Raw genomic sequence first — 22,127 nt, forward strand, 5'->3', positions numbered from 1 at the left:
TTTCTAGCGTCCCCCGCCGTGATATTGTTGGAATATTGCTAAAAGCTGAGTAAAACTCGCTCACTCTTTCTGTACAGAAACAGTAACAGCCTTACAATCTAGTTAGACATGTGCACTTGTAAGGAACACGTTTCAGTTCTCCGCTCTAATGGTACAGGTGTCAGAAACAGTTCCATTTGAGTGTTCCCTTTTGAAACTGTTCACCTGCTTCGTTATGGCTATGCGATTATCGGGAACACTTTCCAAGCCTTGTTTAACACAGTCTATGTAGCGGATGTAGAATTTATTGATCGAAAATATTCTTTCACAGCTTCGACGTTCAAATTCGATTGGGACCTTTACAAAACACCAAAACTCATTAAACCTAATGCAACTTATTGCCTTTATGCAAAACAATTTACAGAAACGCAGATATCCCAATTAGGGTCAAGATAATGCCTACCCGTCGTTGCATTACAGGTATATTACCACTGACTGACTGCTGAATATGGTTTTACGCCGCTTTAAGCAATATTCCAGCAACATCACGGCGGGGGACACCAGAAATGGGCTTCACAATTTGTACTCATGTGGGGATTCGAACCCGGGTCTTCGGCGTGACGAGCCAACGCTTTAACCACTAGGCTACCCCACCGCCCCGGTATATTACCAAAGCGGTGTAAAACAAAACTCACTTATTCAATACATGCTTCATACGAATCGTGAATATGGTAAATGTGTAACGTCAGTGCAATTGAATACCCAGTCTTGACTACCCTCAGAAACAAATTCCGTTGGTGTAAAGGGAAAAATAGCTGTGAAAAGTATATGTCAATAGATCACTGAAAATCAGTGATGACACCATGAGTGAGTAAGTTTAATTTTAGGCCGCTTTTAGCAATATTCCAACAATATCACGGCTGGGGACACCAGAAATGGCCTTGACACATTGTACCCACGTGGGGAATCGAACCCGGGTCTTCGGCGTGACGAGCGTACGCCTTAACCACAAGGCTACCCCACCGCCCCTGACACCATGAGTTCAAGAAAAGGGTCAGTATGTCCTGCCATATCGGTTGCACACGTCATTCACTACTGAAGCCTTCTTGTGAAGGAAAGAACCATCGCTAAACTTTGTTATATTGATATATACTTGTATGGATACTAGTATTTCATCAGGATGTTCAATCCTTTTGTATACTTTATCTCTTGTCTTTGCATGAATACACATTGAGTGGCTACAGTGAGTGCAGAAACGTGAACTTCCTGGTGCCGTGAATGGGTTGTACTCACTTCTACTCTCTGGAAGAGGATGCGTTCATCTATGAGGAGATCCAATACTTCATCCACGAGCAATGTTGTTGCTAGGAAGCAGATTACCTCCTCCGCGAATCACATGAGTCGTTCCAACAAGCATTAAGCATTTATGATGATAATATTTGAAGACGAAGGCTTTTATTATTGCAAATATTATACAAGCGTACAAAAGCTTTTTATCCCAAACTGACATCCACAAGACGTATTGCCTAAGAGATCAAGCGATATCTCCTAGGAGACATCACACCAAGAAAGAAATTGGGTAACAATGATTTGCAGATCATAGTTTGGTACGTTTGTTGTTGATGCCGCACCCTGTAATATTCAAGCTATAGAGTGGCGGTCTGTAAATAATCGAGTCTGGCCCAGACAATCCAGTGATCAACAGCATGAACATCTTTCTACGCAACTGGGATACGATGACATTTGTCAAACAAGTCAGCGAGCCTGACCACCCGATCCCGGTAGTAACTGCTTACGACAAGCATGGGTTGCTGAAGACGGGTCTGCAGATCATCGTAACGCCATCGGTTACAGTGATGACAAATAAATGACATCAGGTATCTCCTTGCCACTGAAACTGGTCATTTGTAATTCTTCCCACCTCAGACATCGGTCTGCTGCTAGTTCTATATAACATGTGGGCACATGGTGTAGGAAATTCATGCATTTCAAATTTGATCTACAATTGTCTGGGACAACTAAATTTTGATTTATGTGTTTGGAACATTACCATTATGATATTCATCGTTTAGATCTGTTTTAACGAACCCCTTATACATTATATGTGTTTGACAATTTGTCACAACAATGTAAATGAGATGGTCTACTGTGCATATTCCATTAGGTTAACGTTATTGTTGTACTCGTTAAGGGAAGTAAAAGGAACCAAACAATAGTGGAGCAAGTGAGCCACTGAAATAGTATGTACGTGAGAAATGCAGCTTGGCCTGTGTCAGCCAGCCAGCAAAACACTTCTCCCTCTAAATGTGTCTAGTGTGTTGATATAACATAATGAATAACTTGCCACTGTATTTTCTTTTCTAAATTTGAATAAACACAATTTTCGGGCTTGTTCGAAGACGTGTTCTGCAAAATCTGTGGAACTTCTATGTGATAGAACATAAAGCATATGCACTTCTTTGAAACTATTGCTTGAAACATGTCTTATTTGGTCTACAAATTCCAAAAACATGTTTTTGTTCAATCTTTGTATTGTTTAAACATATACATATGTGCCTTTTGTTAAAAGTTTACAACAATTACAGGAGGTGTTTAGATGAAAGTTCGTTACAGTTTGTTTAAGCGTTTCAGCGGCGACCGTGTGGCCTGACGAGGCTACTATACGTTCATGTACAGTGGAGCTTGCGTATTTACCTTTTTCAGTATGTAAAAAATGTCACAAACTGGATGAAGGTGTAAGACAGGGAATGAACTGAAACCAGTATTGTTTACGTTTTTCTAAATTTACTTGTGTTAATTCAACATTTTGTGACAACTATTGTATTGTACATTATATGTATCTAACATTCTAATAAAGACCCGATGCTGTGTTGCCGATGTATGTTACCTCGAATAAAAAATTTTTTACAAAATGAATGAGTTGAAAGAATGATTCTGGATGATAAATTGAATCTCACGCGTGTATCATTTTGTTCCACATATATAAGTCTTGTCGATAAATGTTTAAAACGTCTTAATGAGCATGGTTTTTTATCGACTCGTGTTTTTCCCATCTAAAGACACTCGTTTCGATTCTCAATATATTCGTCTTTGATACACGGTTACTCGAGATGTGATTCCGAGACACGGTAATGCCTTTAAGGCAAAAAGGGTTACAATCATTACAACACAATGTCTTATGTCAAGTGATCTCGGAAGGGTGTGTTATGTCAGCTTCTGGAGACGTTTTGAGAACAATGTCGTTATGTTGAGCGTCGATAAGCAGAGACGTGTCTACATGTCAAGATCTAAATGATAACAGCACTGCGAGTCGAAATCACGTTTTGGCAGTATGGGCGATTATATTGCTATTGCTTCTTGCTCCCCCCACAAATACCAACGATTGCTATTTCATTTGTTTGTTTGTTTGTTGAATTCTGTTTGATTGTCTGGGGAATTTTTTTAATGTTTGCCTTTGTTGATTGTTTGATTCATCTTTTAATTTTATCTACTTATTTTTTGCAGGTTTGTTTTTCATTTCTTTCTTTCTTTCTTTGTTGTGTGTGTGTGTGTGTGTGTGTGTGTGTGTGTTTAAAATCCATTTTTTGCAACACAACCCAGTGATTGATATCATGAGCATCGGATTTGGATACGTTGACAGGCATTAAACATGTCAGAGAAGCTGACACCCGATCCTGTTAGTCGCCTCTTAGGACAAACATGCAAAATATGTGTACTCTCGGATATTCTGACATTCTGTGATGTGATTTAGGGTAAATTCATTCACCCAATGACAACGGACATTTACAATAAGTCCCATCTGCTCAATACATGATCATAATGTTTCCCTTTGACTGTACAGAAGTCCTGAATACGAAATCGTTACCTTCCACAGATCTCTCCAAATAATTGTCCATTTTGATCTGAAACTCTCTGTGACCCCAAACTACTGAGTGATCGAAAACATGATGCAAATATTTCTTGCAACTCTGTGGAAAGTAGCCTAAACTTGATTGAACTCCCATCATCACGAAGGACAAAAATATTTCTGTCCTACTAAACATAAAACCGTCGGCCATTAACGCTAACAGAACCTCAGAACGTAGAAGCGTGATGGTGACACACGCTAAGATATGGAAATCAACATTACATTAAGAGCCATAATAAGTAAGCCGGTTGTCGGGAAAGGTATTGATTTCCACAAACTTTCATTACGTTAATGGTTCTGATGCAATTTTAATGTGGATTAATCGCAAGTCCTTTCTGTACGACGAAACCTCGAAGTCTGAAGCAAACGCCATGGACTGTTTGTTGTTGGTTACGTTCTGCTATGACAGCCCCTGCATTGAGCGACTTCTTTTGATTTTTTAGTTTAGCCTTAAGGGTAAACGTCTAGCGGTAATACGTTTGCGATGTCATCAATGGGATGAGGTGGGGGAATAGATATAAATAATTGCGTTATATAGATTGGTATTTTTGTTAGTTTATTTGTTGTTTAACGCTGCGTTCAGCACTATTCCAGGTATATGAAGGCGGTCTGTAATCATTTAGTCTGGAAAGACAACCCAGTGGTTAATATCAGGAGCATCAAATCTCAAGACATCAATCAAACAAATCAGCGAGCCGCTTACGATCTCTTGTGACAAGCATGAAGAGGAATTATATATAAATAAATAATAATAATAAATCAGAACATAAATTTCGTCACAATACTCACATGCTCGCAGTTTGCAATAGGTATTCATTATGTATTTATGGTGGATGAGGATAGCGTTTGTTCTTCATCTGCATAATATACTCGGACGCGAAAATTGTGACGTGGATTTATTTCATTGATAAGCTTGTAAATGAATGTCTGGATTTGAACCAGAGAACGAGTGTGCTAAGGTGGTCGAAGAAACGAATATTAATAGTTGTTGTTCGAACAGCACAGCAAGAAGAATGACATATTAAAAAAATGGCCAGAAATATTCACATCAAAAGGTCAGACAACTGACTGCTGAAGACCTAAAGGTATGCTTCAGTATGGTACCTGGCAGTGACGGTGCCCGTGATGCTTCCTTATAAGCACTTTGGCACTTATGCCGACGTTTTCAACAAAACAATGGAGTTAAAGACCATCCCGGTGGTTGCCCACAAATAACGACCCCACGTCGATAGATTCGAACAACTCACCTCCTGCAGGTTCCAGCTGGCGGACCTTAAAGTCCATTCTGATACCATAATATCGCGATGATAAGCATGGAGATGGAGATGTATGGAGATGAGTTCACCTCACTGATGAGTCACGTTTCCTTCTTCACCGACCCGACGGCAGGTCACGTGTCTACAGACGCGCAGGTAAACGTTACATGAGGCAGGAGATCGTTTTGGGGGTCGAACGTTTTGATCTCCCGAGGGATAACAGCTTTAGCAAGGACGCTAATAATTGTGATTGAGAGGAACTTGAATGCTGTGAGGTATGAGATTTTGCAAATGGCCGCTTTAACGTTTTTGCAACTGAACGGTCCAGGAGTGACGTTTCAACACGATAACGCCCGACAACACGTTGCTCGAGTGAGTGAGTGAGTTTAGTTTTACGCCTCACTCAGCAATATTCCAGCTATATGGCGGCGGTCTGTAAATAATCGAGTCTGGACCAGACAATCCAGTGACCAACAGCATGAGCATCGATCTGCGCAATTGGGAATCGATGACATGTGTCAACGAGCCTGACCACCCGATCCCGTTAGTCGCCTCTTACGACAAGCATAGACGCCGTTGCTCGACTTGTAGAGCAGTATCGTAATCGGAACAATGATAATGTGCTACCAGAGCTCGCAACATCCCTGATTTATCACCCCTTGAATACGTCTGGAGTGACGTCATCAGAATAATCCAACAACGCTGCAATAATAACAAATCCTTCCTCGGGTATAGAATGATCTCCCCAGGCAATGCTGCCAGGACTGCATCAATGCACAAGGTGGACATACTCGATACTGACCGTATGAATTTACTTGTGGACACCTCTTGTATTGTGGCTTATTTGCACATGCCAGTTGCGGTGCTCTTTACTTGTTACCATACCTTGAAACGTTTGTCTATCCATGTAAAACATTTCATGCGCGGTAGTAAAAGTTCAACACTGATTCTGTGTGTTGTTTGTGTCTGACAATAACCTTGGAGTAGAATACAGATCATAAATCTGTTTATAAAAATAGGTGAAAACATGTTCCTTTCGCAAGCGATATCCGGTTTTTAAATTACACCTCAAGTGATAGACGTCGAAAATGCTTACCTTTTAAATATTGTACCTGAAAATGTTCTCTGAGCAATAAAGAGAAGGTTTCGTCCTCATGATATTGTTGCTTTCAACATATTTTAAAGAGATGTTTTCAAGGACATTTTCTTTATATTTCCATGCACCTGTTTACAAGAAGTGTTTTGTTTCATTTTGTCATCTGACCGCCTCCGTGGTGTAGTGCTTAGAGCGTCCGCCCGGAGAGCGGAAGGTCGCAGGTTCGATCCCCGACCGCGTCATACCAAAAGACGTTAAAATATGGTACTTGTTGGTCCCTGCCTGGCGCTCGGCATTAATGGGTACAACAAGGACTGGTCGGCTCGGAGTCAGTATAATGTGTCTGAGTGGGATATTCATGCTTCACTGCGGCATGGTATCTCAGTGGGATAGCACTATAAAACCAGCTTCAGTCTGGGCTAGTACAAGCAGCCGCACCTACACATACACACGCATGCACTTCGTCATATGAGCGAAATATTCCCAAGCACGACGGTAAACACACTTTCACCTCACCTCATTTTGTCATCTATATGTCACACAGATATCTTTCTAAAATATTGAATTCCAATGATGTCATCGTATTTCCTGGGGGACTGGTACATGGAATGGCCATACTCCTGTTCAAAGTAGTCGTGTCTTGCAGCCATCACTTGCAAATGCGATACAAGTCGCTGTATCATGTAATCCCGGCACCGCTGTGTTGCTGAAAATTGCTGAACACAACGTAAAGATCACGCGCGCTGGCATGCACGCTCGCTCTCGTTCAATGAACGAATTCAACGCATTCACCATGCGCTGACTGCATAATTATTAAAAGAAGATATATGTAAGAACCGCCTTGATAAGCTGCGGCAATAATGTTGAACAACTATAATACTGCATAATTATACACTTCGGTAAATGATTTTGAGGCATTAAAACTACCCAATAACCGCATCACACAAACGATGTTTAATTGTAATAGATGATGCCAAATGCATATTTCTATATTAAAGTTTACACAGTCATACTAACAGCAGGTACAAATAACAATGACATCAATAAAAACAGTCATAAATGGTGCCAGATATGTATTTCTGCAATCATCAATTAGATAATAATGACATAAATAGAAGCGACAAAACCCTTTCCACATTCATAAGAAATCTCTTGTAGAAGCAGATGGTACAATATTTACAAATTCGACCTCTGAATAACCGCATCTGGGCCAGAACATTGAAGAGGTCAACATTGTGAGCATCAATCCAGGTCGTTCAGTACGCAATGAACCAGATCACGAGCCTTGCCACAGATCATCTTACCACCAGCATGCTATTTGGTTGCCTTGAACATATTCTAACCAAGAATCCTAAATTGGTTTATCTTGCTTTCGCTTGGCAATGATAAATAATCAACTATATCATACACCTCTTCTTTACAACAGTTGACTCCAAGTGTGGACGGATTTTGAAATCGTAGACGATGTCTTTAGGAGCTCGAAGCAGCATCATTTGCATCAATTCAGTTACATAGCACCGTTTAACAAAGTATTCCATGCAAAAAACAAAATGATGATCACAGAACTGCCTATTGCATAGAGTGCTAAATTGGTCAATAAAAGCTGAAGATGTATGACATAATCAGATTCGCCAAATTGGCCTTGGTTCATTCTTAAGGCTCCTCCTCTTCTTCAAAGGATAGCGAGGAGTTGCCCATACATCCAATCCTGTACGGATTGGCTTGTAGGAACTTCTTTGGAATACCATGGGCGACGAGGTACGCCTTGAAACAGCAAGTGGCGGTACAAAGTGTTTCCGTGACAGTTCTGGTGACAAATATTTTCGTTTAGTAGCAAGAGGAATAAAAGTCAGCCCAGAAGAAACTTGATGTGGGATAAATTGTTTCCCGTCAGCAGTGTGCCTTTGATTCTGTGAGCCATTCTCAGAAACAGGTTGTCCCGTTTTAACTGAAGGTAAACTCGATGGCGAAGAAAACTTTCTTACAGGAACAGGTATTAACGATTGCTTTCGTGATTTATGTGAACAGCACAATTGTTCTGGAAGTGATTTGGGACTGCCTGACTGCGGGAGATCATCTTCTTCCAGAGATTGCTTAGCTGTCACTGTGTCTGCCTGCGTGGTATGTTGCTCCTGGGCAAGACGAGGAGGAACGTACGAAAATGGTGGAGGGACGTAAAACTCCGTTCTCCTGTGGTCAGGGAGGATCCAGCCATGATTTGGACATACATCTTCAGGATTTTCTCTGATCAAACCGGTGGCTTCTGATACCACACGCCGTTCGTCGTCGCCATCGTTATGGAAGGTGTCCTGGCGATCTGGTAGATACGGTAATATCGAAGGGAGGCTTCGGTAGTGAGACCAGTACTCGCTTCCCATGATTCAACCTCTGAAAGGAAAAATGTTCAAATAAATGTTTAATGAGAATTTAAGTTTGCAGGTGACGCACCTGATAGAGGAATGTGTTGATATGTGAAATATGGATGGATACATCAAACTTTAACAGTTGCTTTAAGGTTTTAGCCTATAGAATAATGTCTTCATTTAGATGGAAGTATCCTCAGTTCTTCATGCGGCGGGGTAACATATAGAAGTGAAAAACATTGTTTACCCCGAAATCACGTCTTCGTATATCCCTTTAAATGCATCTTATAAGTACACATAAAACTGTTCTCCTCCGCTTTGGTCTCCTTTATAAAGCAAGATGAAAGACATAAGTTTCATAAGGATTAAATCTTACATAACAATAAATTTTAATGATTTGGGAAAATATACAAGATTATTGACCCGTTATTTGATTAATATATTACATTACATAATAACGAAACAGCACCATTAATATCAGACTAAGTATTGGTCGTCACCGAGGCTTGTAACAGGTTACAGGCGGGACAGGGTAAGACTTGCTGACATAGTTGATGCATGTCTTAATAATGTCTTGCACAGACCGTTGGGTCGTAGTGCAATTCACAGGATTGTCTGGTATGGATCCGTCATTCAGTTGTAATATTGCTGAGGTCGCCGTTATTCAACCAACAAATATGCAATATTCCATGGTGTGCAGACAAATTATAAAAAAAAAATTATTGAAGAATATGTCGGTTTTCTCAATGTATATTTAAGAACAAAGAATATTTAATACAACGTTCGGTGTATTCTTTATGAAAAAAGTATTTATCACCCAAAACTGTGTTCCACAGGAGATATCGCTAGTGTGAGATCAAACGTTTTGACAGTAGATTTTGCACAATGCCCTGACAATGCTATGACGTCATGTACTTGATGACGTCACAATGCTATGACATCGCCGCAGTCTAATGACAGTACCGTGTTCAGAGATGTACATTTTTCATTGAAAATTAACGAAGAGTGATTTTGGATGTTGAATAGAATCTCACCCTCGTGTCTTCTGATATCAAATATATCAACACTCGTTGATAATAGTTAAAATATCCTCGGCAAGCCTCGACTTTATCAACTTGATCAACTTGATATCAGAAGACACTTGGGTGGGATTCTCTATATATCCTAGCTCTTCAACTGATCTATATCGGACAGTTGAGTTTGGTGCCACATACGTAACTTGAATAATGCTTCATTTGTAGTCATTTGAAAAGATTCCAAGATACAAATAATGACCATATGTGCATGTCAAAATGTCGCGCTGTCGCCATTTCGAATTCATGCTTTGTCCAATTTGACACTTTTCGATTGTTTTAGTGGTGATATTGCGACAATATATGTATAAATATTTTAGGGACGACAATATATAAAATATATGAATGTGTCAAAATTGCGACATTGAGACCAAGCGACAATTTGGGCATTTAACGCATTTTCGCATTATTGTTCTGCTGACAAATATTTGTCTCATAATTGTCTCATTCTCGCGCCTTGACAAATATTTTTCTTCTTTAACATGTAGGCTGCAGTGCGACAACAATGGTTCTTCTAAGATTCCAGACTTCAATCTCTTTGTTACATCAGTGTATTGACTCCCGTGTTTGTTTTACAATTTATTTTATAATTCGTTCATAAATATTATATTGCGCATCCTTTATTGAACTATTGAATCAATCACAACAAAAACAAACCATCGATGTTTTGTTCTCGCCCACAAACACCTCAAACCGTACCTATCATAATTAACAACCGTTGCAACTAAATTCATGCATGACAGCACATACAGGTGGTAAACATGTCCCAATCAATAACTCTACTGCTTCACTTCTATGCCAAGCTGATATCTGCCCACATCTCCAATACGATCGATATGGTATCTTCTCTGCTCAATAACAACAAATGATACAAGCGTGGGCATTAGCTGTAAAATAAGAAATGAGTTTGTTGACCAGTCACAACAACTTCAGAATAACCTATTGTTGCCTCCAGAGCGTAACATCTTCAATATTTCCATTCATTAACTCTAAAAATATCATATCGATGTTCCCCACACATTTATAGTTTCACAATTTTCCCAACACGTGCAAGATTACATGGTGCACCAAACACGTGCAAGGTGGCATAGTCAAGCCTGAAAGATACAAGGTTACACACTATATGATACACGAGCAATGTTACCCAGTTTAACTAACATGTGTATGTTTATATGGAAATGATACGTGCAAGTTTATGGATTTACCTAATCTGTACAGTCACCTAACATGTACAAAGTTACACAGTCCACCTAACACGTGGAACACGTGAATGCACAGTTTTCATAACACATAGGTTACACATTTGCCAATACACGGTTGTACAGATCTTTAGATCGTGCAAGGTTAAACATTCACCTAATATATGAACAGTTACAGAATTTACCTTACAGTTCGTAAAAGGTTACTCAGGTTTCTTAATTTACCTTACACGTAAAAGTGCACAGTTACACAAGTCAAATGTTGCACTATTTATTTAACGCGTGCAAGGTTAAACACTTACCTAACAAGTGCACAGTTACACAATTCACAAGTCAAATGTTGCACTATTTATTTAACGCGTGCAAGGTTAAACAATAACCTTATATGTGGAGTGACACAATATACCTCACACATACCAGGATGCACTGTTTACTTAGCGCGTGCAACTTTAACCAATAACCTAATATACGAGGGGCGATCAAAAAGTATGTATAATCACCAAGAAAACGATACAAATGCAGTTATTTTTATGTTTTATTTTTCGACATATTATCTGTCAAGCTAAAGCAATTTGGTTTTGCTATATGTTCCAGTCTCACGATCCCCATTTTGTTTGACCTTTTATCTTGGTACCCTCAAAAAACGCAAAATCTACAATACATGCATCAAAAACTTCACGAAACAAAATATGCAAGAAATATTTTGTGTGTTTGAGATTGATAGAAGTCCCCTAGAATCACACTTAGATATTAAAGTTCATAAAAAAGCAATTTGAAATTACAATCGCTTGTTAAAATGACTCCCCCCTTTATGTTGACTGAAAGAGCTTGTTTTGGAGACACTACCCACCCTCCTTTCAGATGATGTAATCATAAGGGCATAGCTTATTCTAATGTTTTCACTTATGCATACATGATGTCAAGGGTTCAAACTAAATACTGAATGGTCACATAAGTGTCAGCTCACAATATATTGTAAACAGTACCAGCTTGCATATCTGGACAATGTTTTAGGAAGATTGAAATGGGGGTGTCCTTGAAAAACAGCCCTCGACTAAATATAATACTGAGTCAAAAAAAAACCTTCACATTCTTTCTTCAGGGCACTATAAAAGAACAAGAGATGGTAAGATGGTTAAATTGTTATTATTTCATTGCTGAGATCTGTGTGATGTACTCGATACACTGACAGTGCCATAATCAGTTCCATTAGGCTACACCGCCGTTCCAAAACATGGGTATACAGAATGTCAAGTCACAAGAATAAAAATGCGAAATTTCTCAGTTCAATATCGTGTATGGCCGCCCCGCGCATTCACCACTGCCAAACACCGTCTCCTCATCGACTGCCTGATGCTTGTGAACACGTGGTTAGATTCTGCGCCATTGCTCTTGCAAGGCAGCGCCAAGTTCCTGCAAATTCTGAGGTTGGTTCCTAAGACCACGAAGCCTTCTCCCAAGTGCATCCCAAACGTGCTCTATTGATTAAGGTCAGGGGACCTCGATGGCCAGTCCATGACGTTGATTCCAGCGTTTTGAAGGAAATTTCGTGTCAACATCGCGGTATGCGGCCGAGCATTATCATGCTGGAACTGTAGACCTGGGCCATGAGCCGCCATGAAAGGAACGAGTTCAGGGGTGAGCACCTGGTCGCGGTAAGCAGCAGCTGTGAGGTTTCCACGGATGACCAGAAGTCGGGAACGGTTGTTCCCACAGAAAGCACCCCACACCATGCAACTTCCGCCCCCGAATCTGTCGACTTCCTGTACACAACATTGGGCATACCGTTCACGACGTCGTCTCCAGACTCTATGCCTGCCGTCCGCGAATCTGAGGGTAAACCTGATTCATCGCTAAAGACGACTCGATTCCAGTCTCTGGGTCCATCGGAGGTGACGTTGGGCCCACAGCAGACGTTGACGTTGATGAAACGGCGTCAATATTGGCCCACGATATGGACGTCGAGAATGGAGATTGGCAGCCCGCAACCGATTTCGAATGGTCTGTGAGGACAGTCGACCTCTAAACATCTCAGCCCTGGTTCGTGTAGCCGGCAGAAATCTGTCACGTAGGTGACGTAGGACGATTTGACGGTCTTCTGCTCGTGACGTCACACGTGGACGACCCGACCTTGGGCGATCAGAAGTGGTGCCAGTTTGTTGTAGACGACCTCGCAAGTCATACACAGTACGACGGCTGCATCCCATTGCTCTTGCGACGTCAATAACTGATCTTCCCGCTTGCAACATGCCAACGGCACGTTCACGTTGCACATTTGACAATCGTGGCATTTCAAGTACCGTTAGAACTGTGGTTTAAAAGTGTTTTTCAATTTTGAGGCCAATGCAAACACGTGCATATGAAGAAAACTTCGATGCGAAGATCACGTGATCGACTGCACGTGCAAAACCTGATTTGGCACTCAACGTCATTTGCACGACGAATGGATGGGTTTGAGGGTTTTGCTAACGTTTTTCTAGAGTCGAAAGATAGGATCCCATTTCGATACATAGATGTATCATCAGAGAAAAATTATTCATTATTTTTCAAATTACATTTTGTGAAGTTTTTTTGACTCAGTATAAGGTTAAATTGGACATAACACATTTCTGAAAGTGGTTTTACGAGTTGACAAGGAACCTTCTTGTGCCTGCTCATCAATATTTCAGGTTTCACGATCAGATTTCGGCGTTTGTGATCACACAAGGAACATGTAGTACTTACCTTTCTCCGTCTGCTGTATGAACTGTTCAATGTTTATGTTTAATTTATTTCTTCCCTCTAAATTCAGTTTAAAAAGAGGGCTCTGAATCGATGGAACACAAAACCAGGGTTTGAATAATTTAATTGCGTTCCATGTGATGTAGCATATCAGTTTTTTTCGATTACCTTGATGATGTGTTTTGACATGATCTGATAACGAGGTGCGTTCCAGTATACTCAGGAGAGGAGGAGGAGGAGGAGGTGTGGGAGAGATAGGCTGTGGGGATAGGCTGATGACTTAAGCGTCCGTTCGCCCGAACCGGAAATCCATTTCTGGTGTCCTTCTAATATCAGAATTGCGGGAATATGTCGTCTTAAACCCATACCCACCCACCCACTCACTCACTCACTCACAACATCAACTACCCGTGAAGATCCCGTTAGAAATAGAATCAGCCATCCATTCGTATCGTAATGGAACGATTGCTGCGCAAAATACGTGATAAAATATAAAGAACCCCTTTTAGCTGCAACTGACAGTGAAAAGAAACACAGATCCCGAGAGACTTGTACAAGGCTGTAAAACGTTTTGACATAATCATTATAGAGGCCATGAGAATAATGTTAGGATCGATCATTTATTCAGTGTTCCGACTGAGTGAAACACTTCAACTGGCTTGGGCTCCGACCTATATACTGCAAGTCCTTTGTCCGCTGAGTTATCTGTTACGCGTAGGTTGATATCAATGTTACATACAATCAGTTTACTTTGAGATAAGTTGAAGGCTTTCCGTGATACAAACTTAAAGAGGTGCTTGGCTCAGGAAATAGATATAGAGTCAAGAAATGGTATAAATATATCACAATGTAATGTCCACACTGTGACGCCCCGTTGCCATGACGTCACATTAGCGGCTTACAATGACAATGATAAGCACAAAGTTCAAATACATGTTTACCTGTTCAAGGATGGACGCAATTCTTTAATGAAATAGTTTTCCTTAGTTTTACACTGCAAAGTGTCAGCTGTGTGTTTATAAAGTTACGTCACAGTATGATCTTTAACTGTGATCTTTCTCTGAAGATAAACTTCAAACGTTTAGGAGGGAATTTTGTGTTGTGTCATTATTTTTGTAGATTTCTTTATATATGCACTACCGTACGCTGATGAATTGCACCTCTTTATATATCTTTATTTAACATTGAGGTGAAGGAAGGAGCAAAGGAACTCTCAGCTCATTTTATCATTTAATAGTTATTTATCGAAAGTTAACGGTGGTTTTATATCCAAAACTGTGCTGTACTGGCTATTTATAAGCTTGCAAATACAACTAACAATTCTGAAAGAAAAGTTAAACTTTAAATGCATAGTTATATCAAAACAATTTTAAACATCGCAAACCAAAAGATATATGTGACATCTTATCTTTGAACATGTAGTTACAAGTTCAGTGAGTGAGTGAGTGAGTTTAGTTTTACGCCGCACTCAGCAAAATTCCAGCTATATGGCGGTGGTCTGTAAATAATCTGGACCAGACAATCCAGTGATCAACAGCATCAGCATTGATCTGCGCAATTGGGAACCGATGACGTGTGTCAACCAAGTCAGCACCCTGACCACCCGATCCCGTTAGTCGCCTCTTACGACAAGCATGGGTTACTGAAGGCCAATATTCTAACCCGGACCTTCACGGGTTGGTTACAGGTTCCTTTCTAACACCAGTATAGAACTGTTGCAGGAATGAGGTGTGGTTTAATAGACATAGTCAAATTTAAGAACAGTTACATAAAAAGGAAACTTTCTTTTCCCTCAGTGTATGTACAAAGCCATGGTCTTGACTGAAGATAAGCGCTGACCATGGAACGCCCTCTTTAAACTGACAATACAATTATAGTTGTACAAGTGTTTCTGTAAAGGCATCCCATCTATTAAAGCAAAAGGTTAAAGAAGATGTTTTATTTTAAGCACGGGAGTGCGTTTTTGGATGAGAAATACCATGCATTAGGATAGTGTTTATCCTAATACATGCTGTTTACCATCTTAATACAGCCAGGATAACTCCTTTAAGGAGTTGTGTTGTGCCGTGTGGTCCTATGCATATCGCTCAGGTCACAATCTGTTGAAGTTAAGCAACGTTGGGCGCGAAGAGTCTTTGGATGAGTGACCGTGTTTGGCAGCTTAACTCCTGAGAGTTTCTAGGACTTCTGTCCTGTCCCACGCGGAAGCAATCGTGATACATGTGGTCTCACCTTAAGCCAGTGAGTTTGTTCAAAATTGCCGCTGTTCACCCAGCAGAAAATGGGTACCCGGTGAAATAAGTCGTGAGACTATTAACCTTCTAGCACCTAACAGGCGGCTTGGGTTATCTGGGATAATAATGATCAGATTGTGTTTTGAGCAGGATATCTTGCCAGGAAAAGGCTCGTTATAAATATTCTCATTACTATATATTTTATCGTGTCATTCTTTAACTCGTAAGTTATTGTTTTCTCTAATAAACAATGCTTAAGCATCACACGTGTTAAATATCTTTTCGGAGTTATATATTTATTGTTGTTTATAATAACACATAAAAGCGACAAAACCAGTTTCCATATCCATATATGAATTATATGACAACATGTTCGCTTAATATGGGTGGCAAACCCAAAATAATACAGGTTTTAGAATTTCACCACTTGGATTCAAATTATGATACGTTAATCAGGGCGAATCTGAGATTGAAACCCACGATCACAAGATTCCAGCACACTTAATAAGAACTTTACATTTTATGAATAGTTACTAGTATATAGTATTTGTCAATAAACTAATAGAAAACGCATACATACTACTCAAGAACGTTGTTATCCACAATCCATCTGCATGGATCCGTGTGGTTCCAGACTCCTACTAGTGTTCTCCATCCATCCTGATGCTACACTTACACCAAAAAGACATCATGCGTATGAGACGACTCGTGTTGTCGTAGAAAAACTGAAATGATCGATCGTTTCTATGTGCTCTGGTGTTGTGTGTATGTATAAGCTGGTGTTAGAGCCCCGTTTGGAATCGATTCATTATATGTGGCAACACAATACAAAACGAACGTAAGGAAGAACACTTCATTGGCGCAGACCTAGTACTGTCTGTCATCTGGACTCAGTTGAAGCACAGCCACATCGACAGATCGAATATCCCAGACTAGAAATCTATAAGCTTCGTGGACATATTGTTTAGAATAGCGGCTACATCGCCGAAGTAATTGGCAAAAGCTGTTCGTGGACTCTTTGAATACAAATGTTGAAGCTTTTAACAAATATATCTATTTTACTCTTTGAAGAGCTTTGACAATTGGCAAATATATAAATAAGTCCTGTTTCTCGTCATTGGATGTCAGTGTTTGTTCCCCAAGATTGCTTCGTCGAATTCTATAACCAATATTATTATTTTCTCTCTTAAAGGCATGACGGATACATTTCCACATGTTCATGAAGGACACTCGCTGTGTATTTACCCCTTTGGCATTCCATCGTTTGTTGTTTACCTCAGTATTCCAGCTATATAACGGTTGTCTCTACATAACCAAGGCTATACCAGACAAACATGTGATTGACATCATGAGCATCGATCTATGCAATTGCAATATGGAGACTGGACATCAGCCAAGACAGCGGCCCTGCCCGTACGATCTAGTTAGTCGCCTCTTACAGGTATGGGCTTCGAAGACCAATCCTTACCGTAAATTTAAGGGGCCCGAGATATATACCTCTAACGACCACTGTTCCTGCTGACCTGGGGCGGTGGGGTAGCTTAGTGGTAAAAAGCGTTCGCTCGTCACGCCGGAGAACCGGGTTCGATTCCCCACGTGGGCACAATGTGTGAAGCCCATTTCTGGCGTCCCCTCCGTGATATTGCTGGAATATTGCTAAAAGCGGCGTAAAACTAAACTCAATCAATCATCCTGCTGACATGCACTGATTTAATTACTGATAACCGTCATAGGTCTGTAAAATTGGTGACTGCTGCAAAAACAAATCTTCACTGACTTCATAAAATAACGTAAAGTTTATAAAGTTAGCAGATGTCATTCCGGAAATCTCTAACGGATCCTTGACAGATGACTCTTTTGTCGTAAATACGCCATTGACGTGATTGTTGATGATCTTCTTCTCTTAATTTGGAACAAGCAATTCTGATTGGCCAATCAGAGATTTCATATCAAGCTAATCATTGATTCAACCTGCTGATCTGACGGCCTCATCGCTGATTTATGGAAAAGCTGCTGTACTCATGTGACCGTCGTTGTAGATACAAAAGCAGAAATGAAAAAATGTAAATGTATATGTTACAAAGTACAGCGCTGAGGTTACTGAAATATTTGAGGACATTAACATAGAAGTTTGTGGGGAAATACATTTTGACAGAAACAGCGATATAAATTGACAGAAGGAAACATAGAGCATGAAATTGAATGTTTTTCTGTATCGAATTGTGTATGTTTTGTGTATCATGTACAGGAAGTGCATCATGATGAGGAGATGCTGTTGATCACTGAATAGTCTGGTCCAGACTCGATTATTTATAGACCTCCGTCATATAGTTGTAATATTGCTGAGTGCGGCGTAAAACTAAACTCACTCACTCATGATGATGAGACGCAGTTATATCAGACCGGCTGTGGATGCGAATTGACCCGAGTTCTTATCACTAACTCTTCTGTTGCCGACCTTCAGTAGTGATGTATAGGTTGTAATAAATATATTTCACATGGGGCGGTGGGGTAGTCTAGTGGTTATAGCGTTGGCTCGTCACGCCGAAGACCCGGGTTTCGATTCCCCACATAAGTACAATGTGTGAAGCAGATTTTCTGTTGTCTTGTGCTGTGATTTTGCTGGAATATTGTTAAACATAAAAACGCACGCTCACACTCACTTATGACGTTTTGGATGTTCTGTTCAGAAAAGGTATCCCCTTTCGGTCTATTCATAGTCTTTAATCTGACCAAAATGAACATCCAATGACCAGGCTCTGTGATAATGTGTCATCTTTCCCAGATGGCTTGGATTACACGGATTGCGGCATCAAACAACACTCGTTCAATCACCTATTATCAACCACCCACATGGGTACAATGTGTGAAGCCCATTTCTGGTGTCCCCCGCCGTGATATTGCTGGAAGATTGCTAAAAGCGGCGTAAAACCAAACTCACTCACTCACTATTATCAAGCACCGTTATATCCGTGTAAAGTGTTTGGTTTGTATCGCCACACACGATGCTGATGTGTTTCAACTGAAGACAAAGGTTTTGTTCGAATTCTGCTGTAAAGAATACAATTCCAAAATGCATTATCCATATAAGATCGTGCAGTTTTATATCTATAGCTATAAATAGGCCCCGTTTAAATATGAAAACACACACCCGAATTGTTAATGGTTTGTGGAGACGTAATATTTGCCTGCCACTCAGATACCTGTAAGACAAACACGTCTTTGTTATTCAGAAATGCAAGTTTCACATGACGGATGTATTTTCTCTCAAAGAACACACCACGTGAAAATCTTATACAATGTTTCAATCAATACTGTCATCAAACCAATGCTACGTACCATTGCGGGTTCGATGGAGTATTTACACAGCTAAGAGAGGACATTTACAGTTGGGCTATTGTTCCGGCAAAGACGTAGGCATGTTGTAATGTGTTCAAATGTTTGTTTAACTGTTTCACGTACAGTACAGTCAGAAAATATTGAGAATTTAAAGATTGTAAGTTTTTATATTTTTTTCACTCATTACTCACGTATTAAATGTGAATATTAGCAGAACATAACTCCAGATTCAAACACAGGTGAACAGTTAGTATTTTGTCAAGTCACCATGGGCAGCAATGTAGGCTTCAATGCGGCGGGGCATACTACTGATCAAAGAAGTTAGAAAGTCGTGGTCCATGCTGTCCCAATATCGGACCACCTCTTCTTTCATTTCAGCAATATTTGTCAGATGTTTCTTATTGACACTTTCCTTCATAAGTCCCCAAACATTTTCTATTGGATTTAGGTCAGGGCTATAGCTTGGCCAATCTAATAATGTCATATTTTGGGTCCGAAACCAGGTCTGTGAATGCTTTGAACGATGTTTTGGATCGTTGTCCTTCTGGAAAATCCAAACATTTCCATAGAACACGTGAGCAGATGGAAGTAAATGTCCCTCGAGAATATGTGTGTACCGCTCACTGCATATATTCCCTTAAAATACTCAGAGAGGCGTTGCCCCTAACACAGATATGCCACCCCACACGTTAAATTTCGGACTGTACTTTGGGCGCTGATACAAAGGTTTTTCAGTTTGTTTGGTCCAGAATTTCAGTGTATTAGGAAACAGCCACACAGAACTTTCATCTGAGAAAATCACATTGTCCCAGTTAAAATTTCTATGCTGTAAGCACCAGTTCAACCTTCGCTCCTTTTGTTCAGGTTTCATGATCGCTGATGGAATTCCTCGACTTTTCTGCCAACCCATTGCATGCAGCTCAGTTCTAATTGTCTCCTTGCAGACAGCCACAGTTCCTCTATCAATCATATCCAGCCTTAAGTTTTCTAAACTCCTTCGTTTGTTTTTAGAAACAAGAATACCAAGCCGCCTCCTGTCACCGACAGTCAATTTTCTGGTCCTACCTGCGCCTCCCTGGTGCTCAATGCCATATCCGTTTGCAATATTTTTCAAAGCACGATAAACAGTGGACAAAGGGATGCCTGTTCTACTTGAAATCACTTTAGCTGTTCTGATGTCCTTGTTATAATACTCTACAATCAACTTCCTCTTCTCTAAATCATTCATACTGAGGATCACTGAAAATGTCGTCTGCTAGCAAGTAAACAAAGGGGGATAACTCTTCACAAACTAATGAAAAAGGATTAACGGAGTTGTCTCTCTTGAATGAAACCAAGCACTTGATAGCTGGTCAAGGTTGTTTATACTAGAAATCCAATTAAACATACTCCCAAAATTCTCAATAATTTCTGGTCATACTATTTAACGCCATATTCTAGGCTAAATTCCGGTGGTCTGTCAATAACGCTTCTGGAAAAGACAATCCAGTGATTAACTTCATGAGCATCCATCCACACAATGGAATACAATGCAACAACGTTTGCGAGTTTTACCATTCGATTGAAGGACACTCTTTTCCACACACACACACACACACACACACACACACACGGAAATATCATTCCCCACAAATCAAGTCTGAAAGTCTATCTGTGCCAACGACAATAGGTGAATACTGGCCATGTTTGTCGGGTGACCTTGGGTTGAGTAAACAGTCCAATTCAGTAGATATTAATCGACACCATTTCTTGCTGTGGAAAGATCACTTGTGCTATTTCAAGCACTGTCGCGTCTTCAGTGATATCACAGGTGTTAATTATAAAATACAACTGAACATCAAGAGAATTTTCCAGAGGGCGTCAATACACACGTATAACCACCAAGGGCGGGTAATTCTGTCTCCGAACAGAACTCGTCACTCAAAGCCAGAGATTAGAGGCGACACAGGGAACGGCCTAAATGTGTTACCGTACACCGATGGCGTGGGACGTTGTTCATTACGTCAACCATTGGTTTGTTGTCCCCATACTTGGTTATATACAAGCTGGCAGCGTCACAAAACAGTAAGAACTATAGTAAGAACTATATGTGCAGACAGGGCCTTCCGAATGGACTGGCTGATGAAGGATTCTTTGTCAATACTTCATTTTCCGATTTCTGATTTAAGTATGACATACACGTACACAGCAAGCTCCCTTTCCTTCTGGGTATCTTCACTGTTTTAGGATAGCATCCATTTGGTTCCTGAAAATAGTAGGCATCTATTTAGTCTCCAACAATTTAACAATTTCTTCTCTGGAAGGAATGAGTGAGTGAGTGAATGAGTAAGGGTTTACGCCGCTTTTAGCAATATGACAGTAAGTAATCACGGCGGTGGGCCCCAGAAATGGGTTTCACACATTGTACCTTTGTGGGGAATCAAACCTGGGTCATCTGCGTGACGAGCGAACGTTTTAAGCACTAGACTACCCCGAAGTGGGTGAGTGAATCTTGAGCTTATGCTAATCATAACATTTCACGACGGGGAATATTCCAGATACGTATAAGCTGTTACTTGGCAGTGTAGTGTATTGTTACACCACGATGCATTCAGACAGTTAGACTACATAAGTTGGCGAGCGCACGCTGCTATTACTACATCGCGCGGTCAATTATTCGCGCAATCAGTAATTGCCAGAACTGCCAGCTGTCTCTTTGGCCGCCACTAATAGCAGTGAAAACAAACAGAGTGGCTTAACCTGTCAGGCGGCGTTTATTGCTTACTCACGGGAAATCCCTATCTGTGCGATATACTAGTACACAGTAATCCGTTTACTCACGGAAGAGATGAAAAACACATCAGTCTTATGTTCCGAATTCTGACGATCTGACGAATTGACTTCTACTGTATATGAAGCTCTTTGTGATTTCAAACAAGCCGGGTTGTTGTGAATGAGATGATTGAGTGTTAAGTGACTAT

At 40.4% G+C, this 22,127-nt stretch overlaps 1 long non-coding RNA gene across 1 annotated transcript; it reads right to left on the bottom strand.

Moving 5' to 3' along the window:
* Positions 1 to 7,177: 7,177 nt before the first annotated feature.
* Positions 7,178 to 16,640, bottom strand: LOC124286058. Its single transcript, XR_006900946.1, has 2 exons — positions 16,409 to 16,640; positions 7,178 to 8,626 (listed from the first exon to the last, which is right to left on the bottom strand). It is a non-coding gene; the product is annotated as an uncharacterized LOC124286058 (long non-coding RNA).
* Positions 16,641 to 22,127: the final 5,487 nt, after the last annotated feature.

The sequence above is a fragment of the Haliotis rubra genome, unplaced genomic scaffold, assembly GCF_003918875.1.
Source record: "Haliotis rubra isolate DU_JTF1 unplaced genomic scaffold, ASM391887v1 Scf1, whole genome shotgun sequence".
Lineage (NCBI taxonomy): Eukaryota > Metazoa > Mollusca > Gastropoda > Lepetellida > Haliotidae > Haliotis > Haliotis rubra.